Below are 16,871 nucleotides of genomic sequence, written 5' to 3' on the forward strand. Positions count from 1 at the left end.
CTGTAGATGTACATATTTCCAAAACTGATGAATGGGAAAGCACCACTTTAATGTAACGAACAATGCAGATGACATTTACCAAGCATAATCCTTGTGATTTGACTCGCTTTCATCTTCGTTGGCATGCTGGCAAGTTTAAAAAATGCAGAATGGTAAACGATGTGCAAATTTGACCCAGATAAAAACCAGGATTAGGCCCCGAAGATACAGCACTATATAGAAAAGGACAACACTGCTGTGGTATATAGTAGAAGATGGATATAAATATATAGGCCTTTATGGCTGGCATACGGTAGATATTGAAATTGCACTCGTCAATACTGGGAACTAAAAGTAATATAGCGCTCCAGTCACTACTCTTGGCTTAAATTTGTATTTGGCAAAAAAATCTTGCTTGAAAATATGTATGTGTTGATATATTCTTTCAAGAAATTAAAAGGTGAAACTCCAAGTTAGCGCTTTATACTCATGTGGAATATTGCACAGATACATGGATATCAAGCAAGTGTAGGTATTCATGTGCATACATACCCATCTTAAGCATCAATGGCAACTTTGTATGTATGAATCATCAAACTATATTTTGAAGCTCTCTTGTTGCTCTGTTGCCATGGTAACAGGATTTGAGAGATGACTTTTGGATCATGTTTGATGATGGTTCTTGGTGAGCTTAGTTCAAGTATGTTGCCTTTTTTGGAGTCAAAATGAAAATGTAATGTTCAATTTTTCACAACCACATTCTTTTTTAATAACATCGTTGGCAGGAAAACCTGCGGCCCATGGACATGTTTAAAACAAAACTGCCAAGAGGTTACATGGGAGGTTTTGCTTTAAACATTTTCAGGGGCCAATGACAAATAGGAGGATTTTCATACCCAGCGATGGTAATCAGTATTGAAACTGCTTGTCTGACATGGTAATGAAGAATAAAGTTGAAAAAATATTGACCTATTTGATCATAATTAAATTTTGCATCCCCACACTGCCATACTTTTGTTGTCAGTTCATGTCAGCCCATGAAGACATGGGCATGTAAAGCAATACGGTATCCACCATCATAAAACAACAGGTCGTTATTTTTATTTGATCATTGTCCAATAATTATCTAATTCGTAATGGGTGAAAAGTACAAGCAAGATATTATCTAATTGTTTGATATTAAATTTCCTGTATACATATAGTGATCAAACCAAAAGCCACTTGATCATGATGATAACGATATTGATAATGTAGAATTTGAAATATAACTCACATAATTAGTCAACATTATTTCCTGCATGTGTTGTTATCAAACCAAAGAGGCACATGATCATGATTAGGATGCTGATATACTTTGATTTTGAAAAACAGCCAACTTGAGTGTAGAATTTCTTGGGCATGTTTTTGCCAACTATCTCTCAAATAGATTTAATGGTTTTTAGCATAATATAACTGCAGGAATCAGGATTTTTGTCAGACATCTAGTAATTTGACATTTGTTTGTGTGTCTGTTGAAGAATGAATGAATGAAGTTTTACTTGCTGATGTAGAGCCATGAGGTAGAACCACAGAGTACCAACTCCTCCAGGATTGGGTGTCACTCATGGAGGGCAAAATAGTGTACCTCCCAATGAGGTAGAACCAAAGAGTACCAACTCCACCATGATTGGGTGTCACTCATGGAGGGAAAAATAGTGTACCTCCCAATGAGGTAGAACCAAAGAGTACCAACTCCACCATGATTGGGTGTCACTCATGGAGGGCAAAATAGTGTACCTCCCAATGAGGTAGAACCAAAGAGTACTGACTCCACCATGATTGGGTGTCACTCATGGAGGGCAAAATAGTGCACCTCCCAATGAGGTAGAACCAACGAGTACCATGTGATGTGCCCTGAGTAATTTGATTTAATTTAATTATTTAACTTTGTTTACAAGCTGAAAGTATTTCATGAGATGGGAAACCCCTTGTATTATGGAATTCCCCAAATTATTGTAAACAAAGTCAGACCTATGTTTGGAACTTGGAAAGCCCCAGTTCATTGTTGCACCATCAGGAAAACCCCCAGGAAGTGATGTAATGTGAATGTAGTATAATTAATCTTGGGAAATCCCAAGATTGCAGCAATGTTGTGAAAATGTGATTGAAGTAATGGTTTATTAATAGATGATGGGTTTTTGCATGAGTACTGCTATAAAAAGCTGGAGGCTTTTGTTGGGACTTTACAGAATGCCATGGGAGATTGAAAACTCCACATGTGTGTGATGGTCTTCGTGCTTCAAAAAAGAAGTACATTTTAACCAGTTTATATAGCCAATAATTGAGCTAATTTTAATACAGCAACGAAGAAGACAGCGAGCACACAAAAGTGCTCTTCCTCATCAAAGGATTAAAAGTTCTTCTGTCAAATTGCTGGAGTTTGCTGGGTTTGTGAAGGCCACGCATCTGTCAAGAAACAGTGGAGCTGTGTTAAAGAAACCGTTCCCTGAAAAAGAGTGATTGGTGAAAGAAACACCATTTTTGGAGAAAGCAGCGCAAGGAGATATATTTGAGGAGAAAGCAGCGCAAGGAGATATATTTGTGGAGATAACAGCGCAAAGGAGATTGGAGAAAGCATCATCATTTTCGTATGAGGATTTTATACGCAAGGATTTATAAGCGCAAGTGTACACTGGACTTCGTGGGACAAGCGAATAAGGATATATTACATCAGTCGTCCAGAACATTGCAAGAACTCTAGGATCACCAACAAGAAGACAGCTGGTTAAGTAGTCATAGAGTAAAACTGTCATTGTGTGATTTTATTGTATATGCGATATTGTTATTATATGTACCAATCATACTCTGTTCTCAATTAAAGACTTAGATTTTGTTAGCTTAAATAAACAGTGTATTTGTATTGTGCATTCGTGTGAGTTCGAGTAAAAGGTGATTTTGGCCTTGAGTCAAGTACGACTCGTAACAACCAACTCCACCATGATTGGGTGTCACTCATGGAGGGCAAAATAGTGCACCTCCCAATGAGGTAGAACCAAAGAGTACCAACTCCACCATGATTGGGTGTCACTCATGGAGGGCAAAATAGTGCACCTCCCAATGAGGTAGAACCAAAGAGTACCAACTCCACCATGATTGGGTGTCACTCATGGAGGGAAAAATAGTGTACCTCCCAATGAGGTAGAACCAAAGAGTACCAACTCCACCATGATTGGGTGTCACTCATGGAGGGAAAAATAGTGTACCTCCCAATGAGGTAGAACCAAAGAGTACCAACTCCACCATGATTGGGTGTCACTCATGGAGGGAAAAATAGTGTACCTCCCAAAGAGGTAGAATCAAAGAGTACCAACTCCACCATGATTGGGTGTCGCTCATGGAGGGAAAAATAGTGTACCTCCCAATGAGGTAGAACCAAAGAGTATCAACTCCACCATGATTGGGTGTCACTCATGGAGGGAAAAATAGTGTACCTCCCAAAGAGGTAGAATCAAAGAGTACCAACTCCACCATGATTGGGTGTCACTCATGGAGGGAAAAATAGTGTACCTCCCAATGAGGTAGAACCAAAGAGTACTGACTCCTCCAGGTTTGTGTGTCACTCATGGAGGGCAAAATAGCGTACCTCCCGAATATTTTGCTATGTGCCTGGAAAACTTTGATTCATAGTGTGTGGTTGTTTGCGTTCTGCATGTAACACGGTTGTGCTCAAAATGCGTGCTAAGTGCTGCATGCGCAAAACTTTGTAACACTCAAGCTTAAAGATGCCAATTATTGTTCCATTTTGGGCTTTAGCCAAGCAATGCCAGATGTACACTATTTGTCATCCATGAGCAGCAAACTAAAATGGCAGATTTATCACAAGGGGCAGTTTTGAGTTGGTATTCTGTAGGCCTACTCTTTATGGTTTGCACTCATATTTATTGTCACATAGGTTTAGAAGAGAGCTGGAAGTGTAGTAAGTAACTTAGCATTAATGTATTCACTTATATGCGACCTATTACTTAAGATATGCCTGTCAAGCAGGACAGTGTACACACACTCACTAGTATAACTGGGTTTGTATGTTAACAGCATCTTAGAGGCTACAGAACGTGTTATTTCAAGTCAATGAGGGATTTATCTTGTGGAGTGTGAGGTGAAAACCGGAATTGGTCTCAAGTCTTTGTTTTATCAATATATGATCTATGACAGATATATACTTGTGATCTGTTCATGTTATTTAGGGATGTATAGCTATAGTAGCTATACTCTCAGTGAATGAGTGACGTCAGTGCACATCACATTGGGCGCAGGTTTTAAATCGCGAGCATTTGTTGAAAGTGTAGACACCCATGCCATATAAGTGCGCATGTGAAACAGATTCCTCCGCACGTTCACGTCACTGACTTGCTGAGACTAACACTATTATAGTTTAGAGGTTGCCTGTTTATGTTGCATAGTGTTTTCTTTATCCGTCTTGATGATTTGTTACTCTAAAAAACGCTGCTGCGGCAGTTGACAATCGGTAAATAAAAAATTGATGTCAGGATTTTGGATTGACAAAGAAGTTTATCCAGATGGGTAAATATCGTATGGACAAGGCGGACAAGGGGTCTCAGAGTGTTGCAAGAAATAGACAGGGATGTGAAGCTGGGCATTTGTGTATATAGAGTTGGAATCGGTTTCTAAATTCTAATCATTTGAAAGTGTGCATGATCTTTGCTGTTTATTGAGAGTGAGAGTGATTGATGAGATTCATTAACCTTGAAATATCTTAAACAGATCTCTATAGTGGTAATATCATTACCTCTTCCTGATTTATTAAAGTTCACTTCCATGCTGTTCCATGGTTGGATGTACATAACAGGTTTCTACATCTGTGCTCTCCCATGGAATAATGACATATCTGCAAGTAATTCACATAGCAAATACAGTATTCTTCTGTTCTACCGTGGGAGGGCAGGTCTGCTTCCAAGTAAAATGTCTCTATATTCAAAGTTAAAGTCAAAGATTAAGTCTAGCTATGCCATAGACCTTCCTTGGATGAAGGGCGAATTATCTTGGCAAAGTAGCGCCTGGCTAAATTATCGATCTCTAAGAACTCTTTTGATTGGTTACAAAGAGAGCTATATTGTGCAATTAAGCCAATCGGATATATGGTAAGAATTGCAGTTTGGTTGATGGGGATTTAAAAAGCTTTAAATTGCTATAAAATCTGAAAGTTCTATTTTGATTGGTTACTTAGGTTAGAAAGGCAGTAGCACCCATGGGGTTAATATCATGATGATTTCAGGCTAAGTTGTGTATGTTGAAAGTGAGTAATGTTTTTAAGCAACCATGAGATACACCAAGTCCAGTCTATGATCTCCACAAATTCTCATCATAATTATGATTTCTAACCCAAGTGTTTGGGAGTGACAAGAGTCAGGTCATATACAATCAGTCAGTGACACTGAACTTTTTCTCATCATTTTTGGGAAGTACAATTTAGTGGGGTGTTATACATTTGTAACTGACAGTATTATTGCACAGGTCCAAAAGAAACTTCAGAGAGTAAAAATGCTGTCTTCAGTAGATAGCAGCCATGCTCACGCTAAAAGATAGGGGGAAGGAGGAGAGAAATTCATGATAGACTGAACCCTTGTTGTTGTACTGCGCATGTTATCGCAACTCTATCTAAAATCACCATACCTACAAATCCGTATAATTAGACCTTCCAAAATAATAGTACCAACTTCTTCCAGATTATTTTTAAAATGTTGAGAAAAACCTCCCAAATTCAATAGAATTTTAGGTAAAGTCTCAATCAATGCTTTGGAAATACAAACATCCTGTTAGGTCTCAGCACATGTTAACACTTTTCTTGCATGACTTTCTTTGAAAGTGGATAATTTTTCAAATAAGTAACTAAAACTGGGTCTATAAGTTAATTGGACAGACAGTAGTCATGGGGTTGATTTGTAGCTGGTCCCAGTTTGTAGACATGGGTCCAGTTATAATATTTATTTGAATTACTTGCAAAATACTGCTTACAGTATGAAGTTTCATTTGATAGTATTCTAAACCACATGCACCTCAAATTGAACCTTCTACCTCTTTTTAAGGCAAATATAGTTCAAAGTTCCCATCAGGATCTGTGGTCCCATAAACATTATTATAGATGATACAGGTAGATATACAGAACTGAACCAGGTCGGGGTTGTCAAACTTAACAGCCCAAGTCACTGGTCAAATCACTAGAAGGTCGCCCAATATATCTCTAACAATATCAGAACAAGATTGGGCTATTCCAGAAAATAGGTGCACACCCCCTATAGAGGAGTAAATTTTCAATCAAAGAAATGTCCGGATTTCCACGCCTGCTTTCTAAAACGACTGGATTTCCAGTTGCCAATGTTACTGGAAAAAGCTTGGAAATCCAATAAAATGAAGGAAAAATCACGGAAATGTTGAAGATGAGCTCTCAAATTGAGGATTTCTGATTTTAAACTATTTTTCAGACGGATTTTTTTTGCATTTGGGCACTTTAAAAGTCTGGATTTCCAACAGTCACAATTGGACAAAAAGTCCGGATATCCGAACTCCTCTATAGAGGGTGTGCATCTATTTTCTGGAATAGCCCATTGCTCAATGCAGTATCTGAAAACACTCCTATTTCTAGTGATTGTGGAATTCTTGGTTTGGGTAAAACTGACAGTTAAGCCCTGCATTTGAAAGTCTGTAAATATTGTATTACAAGCTCTACAATCTTATGCAAAACTTGTTGGGACACTTGATGTTATAATCTATTAATATCACTAAAATTGCCATAACTTTTAAACATGTAAGGCTATCTTCAGTAGACAGCAAACTTGCTTATCATTATGTACTTGCTATCTTCAGTAGATAGCTTATAAACTGTACACATTTGGTGCATGCATGTAGTGCTAGGTATATACAGCTCCCTTTGGGAACATAAACTTTTCAGGATAACAATTCATGCAAAAGAGTACTCTGTGTATTGTAGGGTATAGGTCAAGTTGTGTTTAATTGCCTTAAGATTTAAGAGGAATATGATCTCATCAGTGCATGATAGAGAGTTGAATAGGAAAGGTTTGTTTGTTGTCCTTAAGAGAGATATTACTATATTCTTGTCTTGTCTTTTTTAAAATAATATCCAACATTTGGGATTTAATATGATTATATATATGGTCAATTCCAGCCAAAGCGGGACAAAATTCTCTCTGGGGGCCATTTTGAAAATGTTTTCCTTTTCAATTCTAGACTTATCAAATGAGACGATCATATCTAGTGAATCATCAGGTGGAAGTGCCATCGGATTGAAAAATAACTTTTCTTGCTAGACCAAATAAAGTGTTAAATGCGATATGCATGTTACCCACGAATTCAAGCCTTTTTCACCTGTTGTACGCCATAAAATTTCACTTTCTTTAATATCTTTCAATATTTTATGTGTGACTCATATACACTAGAAATCGGTGAAGACTTTGAACGTAAAATAGAATTTTATTACATATATCTACAAAGAAATATTTTGGTTATTACAAATTTTAAGAAAGAACCAGGTGTACAGTTAAGATTGTGTCAATTCTTCAACTCTTTCCAAAGTGGCTGTCATTTAACATTACTGTATTATTTCGAAAGATTAGAATAAATGCTTCATATAAATATGAAGTTAGATTTTGTATCTCGTCAGGGATGAGGATCTCGGATGGATTCGTGGGTAACAGCGTCCGAAAATAGCAATTCCTATTAATTTTTTAAATAAAAATAAAAAATACTTTTCCGTATGTCAATAATTCCGGCTGCAATGGCACTAAAATGAATTTTAATCAAAATACAAACTACATGGAATATTTAGAATGGATCATTATGGCATTTTGGGTATAAAAATGTTGAGAATAATGAAGTTGCCAAATTCAAATAGACAGAGCAAACAGTTTTATATTATTATTTTAGTAAAATCATTCCATATTTTCATGCAGCAATATTCTATTAACTCGTGTTTGACAGTTCCTATGAACTAAAATACTATCAATACATTGTTAACTATAATTTAAGTAGGGATTCGTGGGTAACAAAAATGTTCGTGGGTAACACATATTTGAAGGTATGTATTGGTAAGCGGCAAAATAGAAAATATTACAGAAGGTTGGAAACCATCATGCGGTTATTCCTCCATTGTGTTTCAATGATTCCCGTTTTTGTAACCAATTGCAATTACCCAAAAAATTTAGGATAATCAATCAAAGCTTCATGATACAGCTTCAGTATACCTTCAAGAGGACGCTATTAAACAGGACTGTTTTGGAACCTATTTCGCATGTTTTCAAAATGTTAAGATGCATAAGAAACATATAATTTACGAGTAAATCCTTGGATTCGTGGGTAACGCCAATTCGTGGGTAAAGCTATAAGTACTATAGTACCGCTTTGGGGTTTATGCGTTTCTTAGGTGCATAAACTGTAAGTACTGTAAAAATTATAGCATACCCATGGCTTGAATATGTGCCGATTTAAACTTAAAATAAACAATCTCCTTGTTTTTCAAGGTTAGCATCTATTCGGGATTCGTGGGTAACAAAAGTTTAAACCGTCAGAGATTCTTTTTAAAGCGGTGAACTTATTTTTACGATTTACAATTTTAAGCGCTTGTCAAACTAAATTCAGTGTCCAAAGTCATTAAATGTTAATTTAAGTTATGGCAATTATATTTGCTGGACTCGTGGGTAACAGTTGATACGTGGGTAACGTCAAATTTGATTTTATGGAATTTTATGGGTAAAACGTATTTGCATAAAATAATCACTTGGACCTCAGAATTATAGAACTAAACTTCGTTTCATGATATAGTCATTTATGGCATATTCACTTAACATTTTTCAGAACGATCATTTTATTTTTGATACGCTGGGTAACAAAATTATTAGCCAAATTGACTTAATGGCCTCTAGAGTCCACATACTTTGGTGGAATTCAATCGTTTTACATATGATGAGAGATCATGCAAACGTCATTCTAACGGTAATAATTTCATTTTGATTGAAGGACATTCAATGACATATATGGTGCTTTATCTTTGAATTCGTGGGTAACGCCAATTCATTTAAGCCATCATAACTTGTCCCCTGGTATTACTTGCTAGTAAAGGCCTATATGCACAACGAGAGCACATTGGACGTGACATGATATGCTCCATCAATAACGTGATTTCCTTTATTAATGACATTTTAAAGTGGAAAGTTAACATAGAGAGAATTTTGTCCCGCTTTCGCTGGAATTGACCATATATATATATATATTTTTTATAAGAAAAACATTTACCATATTATGTGAGATTGAACATGACAAATGTTTATTTGTGAAATTATTTTAAAAGCATGTAAATTTATTTTATATTGTACTAGCCCATTTATCAATAGTGTGATCTCCTCAGTTTGATTATCTTTTTGTTGCAAAATCGGTAACCTATAGATTCACATGAAACATACATACATACACATAATTGGCTTGCTGCGTCACTTGTATTTGAACATAGATGCATTGTGGACTAAAGCAGAACTATATCGGTCCGGACCGATCTGGTTTCTAAAGCCTCGTATAAAGCACCCTCACAATGAGCTCACCAACTCATGCATCCTGCTGTAACATCACCACTGTCCATTAATTACTTAACCAAAATACCCAGACCAGTCCACCTGCAATGTGCTAATTGCATCCTTTATTTACGCTATGTAATAAGTGTACTCTAGGGAGTTGGTAATGGTGTAACCGGAGTCCAATTGAGAGAGCCAGAGTGGAAACTGGAGATTTCTCTCATCTGAAACCTGTTACCTTTGGCTCTCATCCTCATCTCACAGATGAAAAATGTGACCGTTATTTAATATGTGATTGCACGAAAAGTCCAGACTTTTTTCCTGGCTAAAAATAAGTATATTTCCTATCAAATTTCACCTTGTGATTTAGCGAGTATGGAAGTATGCTTACATTTCTTTAATGGGAAAAATTAACAACTGTTTGAAGAAGGGGAATGTAATAATTTCAATGTAATGCAGCAGGTGGAATTCCCCAATGTTATGTGTAACAAAACTTATGTCACTTTAATGCAATAATGTGTGATTTCAATAAAGAAAAGATTCTTATTTTTGTTTTCCACAAAATGTAAGTTTTCATTCAAAAAATAATGTCCCTTTTAATTTCAAGCTTTAGAACAAATAAAGTAAAACAAAGAAAATTGCTATTTCATTCCATAATTCTATAATTTGCCGACTGTTATTGAGCCACACAGCTGGGATGTAAGGCGTATAGCAATATACACACAGTTTATTTTATGCATTTCGGCCATCACTCGATCGCTGAACTTGTATTAAAACCAGAGATCTCCGGATTTTTTTCGTCTTTCACATGATAATTTAGTACACCATTGGGCATTACAATCATGCAACAAGTAGAAATTCAAGAAAAATTTAGGGTGTCACTGTGGAGCAAATCACATATTATGGCTTTAATCCTTTTTCCTATTTTTTATAAGTTTATATATGTGAAAGAGTACCTGTGTTTCAATCCACCCGAGACATGACCCTATTCCGTCAAACAAGACACAGTCTTATACGCATTTTACATTATTTGCCATACACTTGCAGGGAAAAGGAACAGAGGAATGAGAGGATGTCCATATTTTGTGGGTTTCCATGGTTATCAGGGTGTTTTCGGGTGTGTGTTCCTAATTTGCCTGAGTTTACAAACGCACATAAAAATACACCTCTAAATATGGGTGCACACACATAGCACATGTGTATCTTCATATGCCCATTTGCAACATAATCTCTACAGCACCACAAGCATGTGAATAAATTCCTTCACATCGCATAGTCGCTACTAAAAATAATGAAATGAAAGTTGGAATTTGATGCTCCAGGACAGTTTGCTCACTCTATTCATCCCATACAACCTCACTGTGTACTCTTTCCTATTAACAAACCTTATATGCTCATCTCCCATAGTCACAGGTCACTTCACTGTGTGTTCATGTACATGCTGATAAACTATGCATTTGTTTTGGGAACTGAAACTCATACCCAAAGTCAACTTGAAGTGCATACATGTGCATGTAAATTTGTAAACTTTGCCTTTGGGAAGGACAGTAATTATTTTGCTCCTAAGTTAGCATATACTTAGTGCAGGGGTTGTAAGGAACTTGGCGAGTTACAAATTGCTCTCTGTTGTTGTGCATCAAAACAGAAAAGGTGACTAAACCAACCACAGAACAATAGGAAAGCATGTTGGAGTTTGCATAGTCAGTCAAGTTCACAATTCAAACTCTCCAAGGACTTGTGGCCAAGTCTAACAGCTTTCCCAATGTAAACAGTGGAGGAGAATAGAACAGTCTTGACCCCAAGTCTAAAGTAGCTCCGTTGGGAGTGGTGGGGTTTTCTTTGCTGGAGTACAGTCCTGGAGAAAAATCATCTCTGATTTCAATTCGGGAAAATGTTGTGATGTACTGTGGCCTGGTTAGAACTGTTAAGCATTTTTGTGCATAGGAGCAGATTTACTCAATATTATCTCAAGCAGAAGTTTGGTCTATATAGAATTTCTTCCAGTTTGGTATCATTACTTGTAGGCACATGAGTACAAACATGTGTGGTATTGGTACAGTGGTTCTTGGGATTATTATTACCATCTTGAAATTCAGGTATACATACTTTTTGAATGGTGGTGAAGACCTGTTGTTGCATACGGTAAGTGTATCAGAGCTCTGACTAAATGCTTCCAATGTGTTATTTGATTTTTGTAAAAATGTAAAATGAGCATTTTTGAGTTCAGTGCACCTGGCATGAAAAATGAAGCTGTTATTCTTCTTGTGTGCAATAAACATGAATTTTATAAGCTGTTGGGTAAATGTTGATCGATTTAAAACTTGACACAGTTTGTGCAACAAATTTATTTAGTATAAGGTTTCTGCAAAGTAAGGCCAAAGGGAAAAAATGCCTCTGAAACATTTAGCAAAAAAGCTATGTGCTACATTTTTTTTAACAACTAAAAAAGGCCAGAATGGGCTTACGACGTAGAGCTTCATGGTAAAGCTTAATGCACATAGCTATATGTGCACAGGTTTCTAAGACACACTTTTTTCTTTAGGCTCAGAAAAATCAAAAGGTTTGGGTAGTTGTGTGCCAATGAGAGTTTGAAAGTGGACTCATCAATACACCAACATTTCAAGAAAATTCAAATTTTTTGGCCTTTAGCCAAATGGGGAAATTTTGGCTACAGTGAGGCAAAATTGGGCTATTTTCCAATAAAAATAGACATTTTTGAAAAAAGAACCTAATTTCATTGAGATTGGTCATCAACTTTTGGACACAAACTTAAATTATCACATATGCATTGGTTCTTCAATCACTATCTAGTGTGCATGGGATTTTTGTGACTGGGAGTATATATACCGTATTTCGTCAAATAGTCGCCCCCCCCCTCAAATAAACGCCCCCACCACTTTTTTCAACCAAGATGTTTCAAAAATGCAGATATTTCCATGCTATCTTGTGTAGTAAGCTTACCAAGTTGCCCACATGGTCGATAATAGCGTCACTTTTTGGCGAAAATTTGGATCGGAGACCCGGAAGTGAACCAGAAGTCAGTGTTTCTAGTTTGTCATTTTAGCGTGAGTTTTAAGTTTACCTAATGATTTTAACGGGAATTATCGTTCTAAAATTGACTTTGAATAAACGCCCCTTTGGGAAAATGTAACGCCTTCGGGGTGTTTATTTGACTAAATACGGTATATATCTTATTATTTTTGCTGAACCATGAAATAACTGTCTATGTTACTAGGTCCCTAGGTTACTAAGTTACTAGGTCCCTAGGTTACTAGGTTACTAGGTCCTTAACTAACCTTTTGGTCTGAAATGGACATATCTCTAAATGCCACGAAGATATGACCCCATGAGTGGTGTCATATGAAAGAGGAAAACATAAAGAATATAATAAAAATATTTCCAAACGTCAGAGGTCATCCAGGGGTCACAGGGATCAAAAAAGGTCATTTTAATCGAAAATGCTACGATTGAGCTTAAATTTAAATGCAATGATCCTTATGACATTCTAAACATGTGTAAAACATTTTAAAATTTATTTAAGGTCATTTAGGGGTCATAAAAGGGTCAAAGGTCAAGTTTTTCAAAATGCTCCAATTGAGCTGAAATTTATATGCAATGATCCTTATGACATTCTAAACTTTCTAAAAACATTTTAAGATTCATTTAAGGTCATTAAGGGGTCATAAAAGGGTCAAAGGTCAAGTTTTCCAAAATGCTCCGATTGAGCTCAAATTTAAACGCAATGATCCTTATGACATTCTAAACATGTTGAAAATATTTTAAAATTCAAAATGCTGCAATTGAGCTGAAATTTAAATGCAATGATCCTTATGACATTCTTAACATGTTTTAAATATTTTAAAATTCATTTAAGGTCATTAAGGGGGTCATACAGAGGTCAAAATGCAAGGTTTCAAAATGCCAGCTTTCCACGATCAAGGTATATTAAAACGGCAATTAATGAAACAGTCTTATTAAAATTAATACTATCCAGCACAGTATTGCTGCTTGATCAGATCATCACAGTCATCCGCCTAACTTATCTTGTGCCCTTGCAAAGGCACAGTTGCTTTAGTTTATTTTATATTCTTTACTTTTCCTCTTTCATTAACACCACTCGGCCGGTCATACCTTCGTAGCATTTCAAGATTATGTCCATTACAGACTCGGGTGACAGTGGTATAGGCCTACCACAATATACTGCTGAAGCCACATGGTTCAGCTATGGTGCGGTTATCGCTCTAGTTTTAATACTAAGTTGAAAGTGTTGCATTTTGAGTTGGCATAATTGCTGCTGCTTTAAATGCATATCCACATAACACTTTAAACATAATGTAGCAGGAAGGAAATAAAGACAAGCCATTCATTGCAATATTAAACATTTACTGAAGTAGGTGGGTTTCCTGTTGCTACTGTGTTATAGGGAATAACACATTAATAAGGTTACTTATTATAGAAACCAGTTAAAAACATGTTTACTGAGGTGTGACTTTGCTTCTTTCACCTTGTGTGAAGAAGTCAAACCTTTGGAACTATGTTAGGCTAAAAAAAAATAATGCTATGTCTTAAAGGGACCATTGAAAGAAAATATGATTTGGTATCAAAATAAAGCCCATAAAATATAGAATCAATATCTAAAACAATTGAAGAACTAACTATTTTAGAAATAAAAATACAATGAAAACAACATACTCGATTTACCCCCCTTCCGACGCTACATCGCGTCATTTATCAAAAGTAGAAAATTGGGCGCTTTCCTGATGACGCCATTGTGGTTACGCTGCTTTGTGTTGCGCTGACATTTTTGCCGGGATAATTTGACAACAGCGATCGCGATCTAAATATCAGATGCAATAATCATGGTAATACAACCACCTATAATTATTTAAAGGTCAAGTAAAAACAAAATTCCAGTTGATTGTCCACATGTTATCAAAAAGAGGAAGTGGAGGGTCTTTTTATTTAGGTAGAGGAGGATGATAGGATCAAGGCTCTTGTTATTTGATGGTTCTCTGAGAGGATGATTAAAATAAAGCCTCTAAATTGAAATGCTTATTGGACAGAAGCAAATCTAAACTATTGACAATATTATTAACTTTTGAAACATTTAAAAAAGAAGTTTTCCTTATAATAAAGAAAATAGCATTAAACATTTCAGACTCCCTCAATTGCAATGCCATGCGAAAGGAAGCGGGCGGGACGATCAATTGGTTTTTTTTATCATCGTCAAGCATATGCAGCTTATTATTTTACTTATTCATAAATTCAACCCCCCCCCCGGTCAACATGACCATGATTCCGATGACTTTATGAAGGCCCTACATGGCATATATAAAACCATAAAACTAATTATGAGTATGCCGGAGGCCTATGATATAGTGACGATGTTGAGGGGAATATCGCCAAGATTGCATAAATTGCAGATGATGTGCCGGCGCGAGCAGCTCCCATGGGTATTATTATTATAGGCCTATATATTTTTTCCGTAGGACCTACCTTAAAAAATATTCAAGAGATGATTATTTTTTCCAAAACCTGACAATTGGTATAAAAAAGCTTTTTCTTTAACTTTCAAAAGTGCTTATTTTCATACCCCAAACAATGCAAAAGTAGGCCTAGGCCCTTTTATTTTGCAAATTTATTCCCCTATAGGCCTACCATGCATTATACGGGAGACTTGCCAATATTATTTGAGCCGTTGGCACTGGGGCAGTAGCTGAACGGCAGATGAAGAAGTTGGTTCAGAAGAACATGACATGCAAGCTGTTCTTGAAATAAATTACGAGGAGCGCCTATAAACATACATAGGCCTTCAAAAAGCCTATAGGCCTATGTTACAAACATCAAATGGGAAATATTATAGGCCTACACTTATTTATGGATGGTTAGGACCGGGGTAGGCCTAGGCTATGCGAAATTGATGTCAGTCATTTCTAAAAACGAAATATCCAGCCAGGCGCGCTGTATTTTACAAGATTTACCCAATCAACATAAACTTTGCAACTGTAGGCCTACCTTTGATAAAACACTCGGACACTTTGCACTTTCAAGTATCAGTGGGAGTTGAGATTGGATTAGGCCTATAAGCATTTCCATAACGTAAACTAAAGGCTGACAGTAAATATTGTTCATATGATTGTTTGGAGTGGCCTTTGTGGTTCTTAATATCTTCAAATTAGTTTCTCATTTTGCATAGGCTTTTTAAAATAAATAAAAGTAAATTTCGGCTTTTATATAATTTTACGCCTTTTCCCAGATCTCGGAGGGTTCAAAGCACTGTAATTTCGCTGCCATGGTAGGGGCCTACTTATCACAATCAGATCGCATCATCTAGGCTGGATGCTGCCGAACCTGTCGCAAATCTAGCCGCACTTGGATTGTAACATCCACCAATTATCTTTTCAGCTCCCCAAATTTCATTGGGTGAAGGAAGTTTTGATAACCAAACAACTAATCACCGATTTTTGAGAAGCAGGAGGAAACTGGAGATCCCGAAGAAAACCTGCGGGATCGAGATAAACCAAGTTCACATGAGTCATCAGATATTTCAGAGGAAATATAGGGGCCTAAGTAAAGAGTTGCTATATCAGAATGCCTCAGTCAAAACAAATGATAGGCTACTCTCTTGCAAACGCCGAGCAGCTAGCACTGACAGCTAATTGACTTTGTCAATATGAAGGCCTAGGCCTAACTTACTTATGTTTCCCCGTTGTTGGCCAATTTTGTAGGCCTAGCTAGAATTTATATAGGCCTATAGGCCTATCATAGAAGTCATTGTAGCTTTGTAATTTATATTATAATATCCTTTTTAATATACTTGTTAGGCCTAAAAGGCACACATTATAAGTTCATTGCTGTAAACACGTTCATGCGTGCGTTGGTTTATGACCAAGTCTGGACTATGCAGTGTTGCCATGCAGCGGAAAGGATAACCACTTTGACGTCACAGGGGTTGCCACGTGTCTCTGCACATATGAATTGGGCGAACGACGCGACATTGGGCGCTTTGTCTTTATTTGCTGATTTGGGGGTATAATAAAGGAAAATTGCGTTTATCATTTTAGAAATGGATTCTATATGTTATTAGCTTTATTTTGATACCAAATATGTTTTTCTTTCAATGGTCCCTTTAAAGCCCATGGCAGTTTCAAAAACAAATGTGGAATGAGGTGTTTTTTTAAGATTTTTTTTATAGATTTTTTAAAACAAAATTATGAACTAAGATGTCATTTTCGAGTGTTCAAAAGTACACAGCATGAAATTGTGGTGATTAACACAATTGAAGTACAAACATCAATTGTTTTATACCTAAACAAT

The 16,871-nt window shown here is 36.4% G+C and overlaps 1 protein-coding gene across 1 annotated transcript in view; it reads left to right on the forward strand.

Moving 5' to 3' along the window:
* The window catches only part of LOC140168407 (D-glucuronyl C5-epimerase B-like), a 96,931-nt gene that overhangs the window by 49,791 nt on the left and 30,269 nt on the right, over positions 1-16,871 (forward strand).

This window comes from Amphiura filiformis, chromosome 13 (assembly GCF_039555335.1).
Source record: "Amphiura filiformis chromosome 13, Afil_fr2py, whole genome shotgun sequence".
In the NCBI taxonomy this organism is placed as follows: Eukaryota; Metazoa; Echinodermata; class Ophiuroidea; order Amphilepidida; family Amphiuridae; genus Amphiura; species Amphiura filiformis.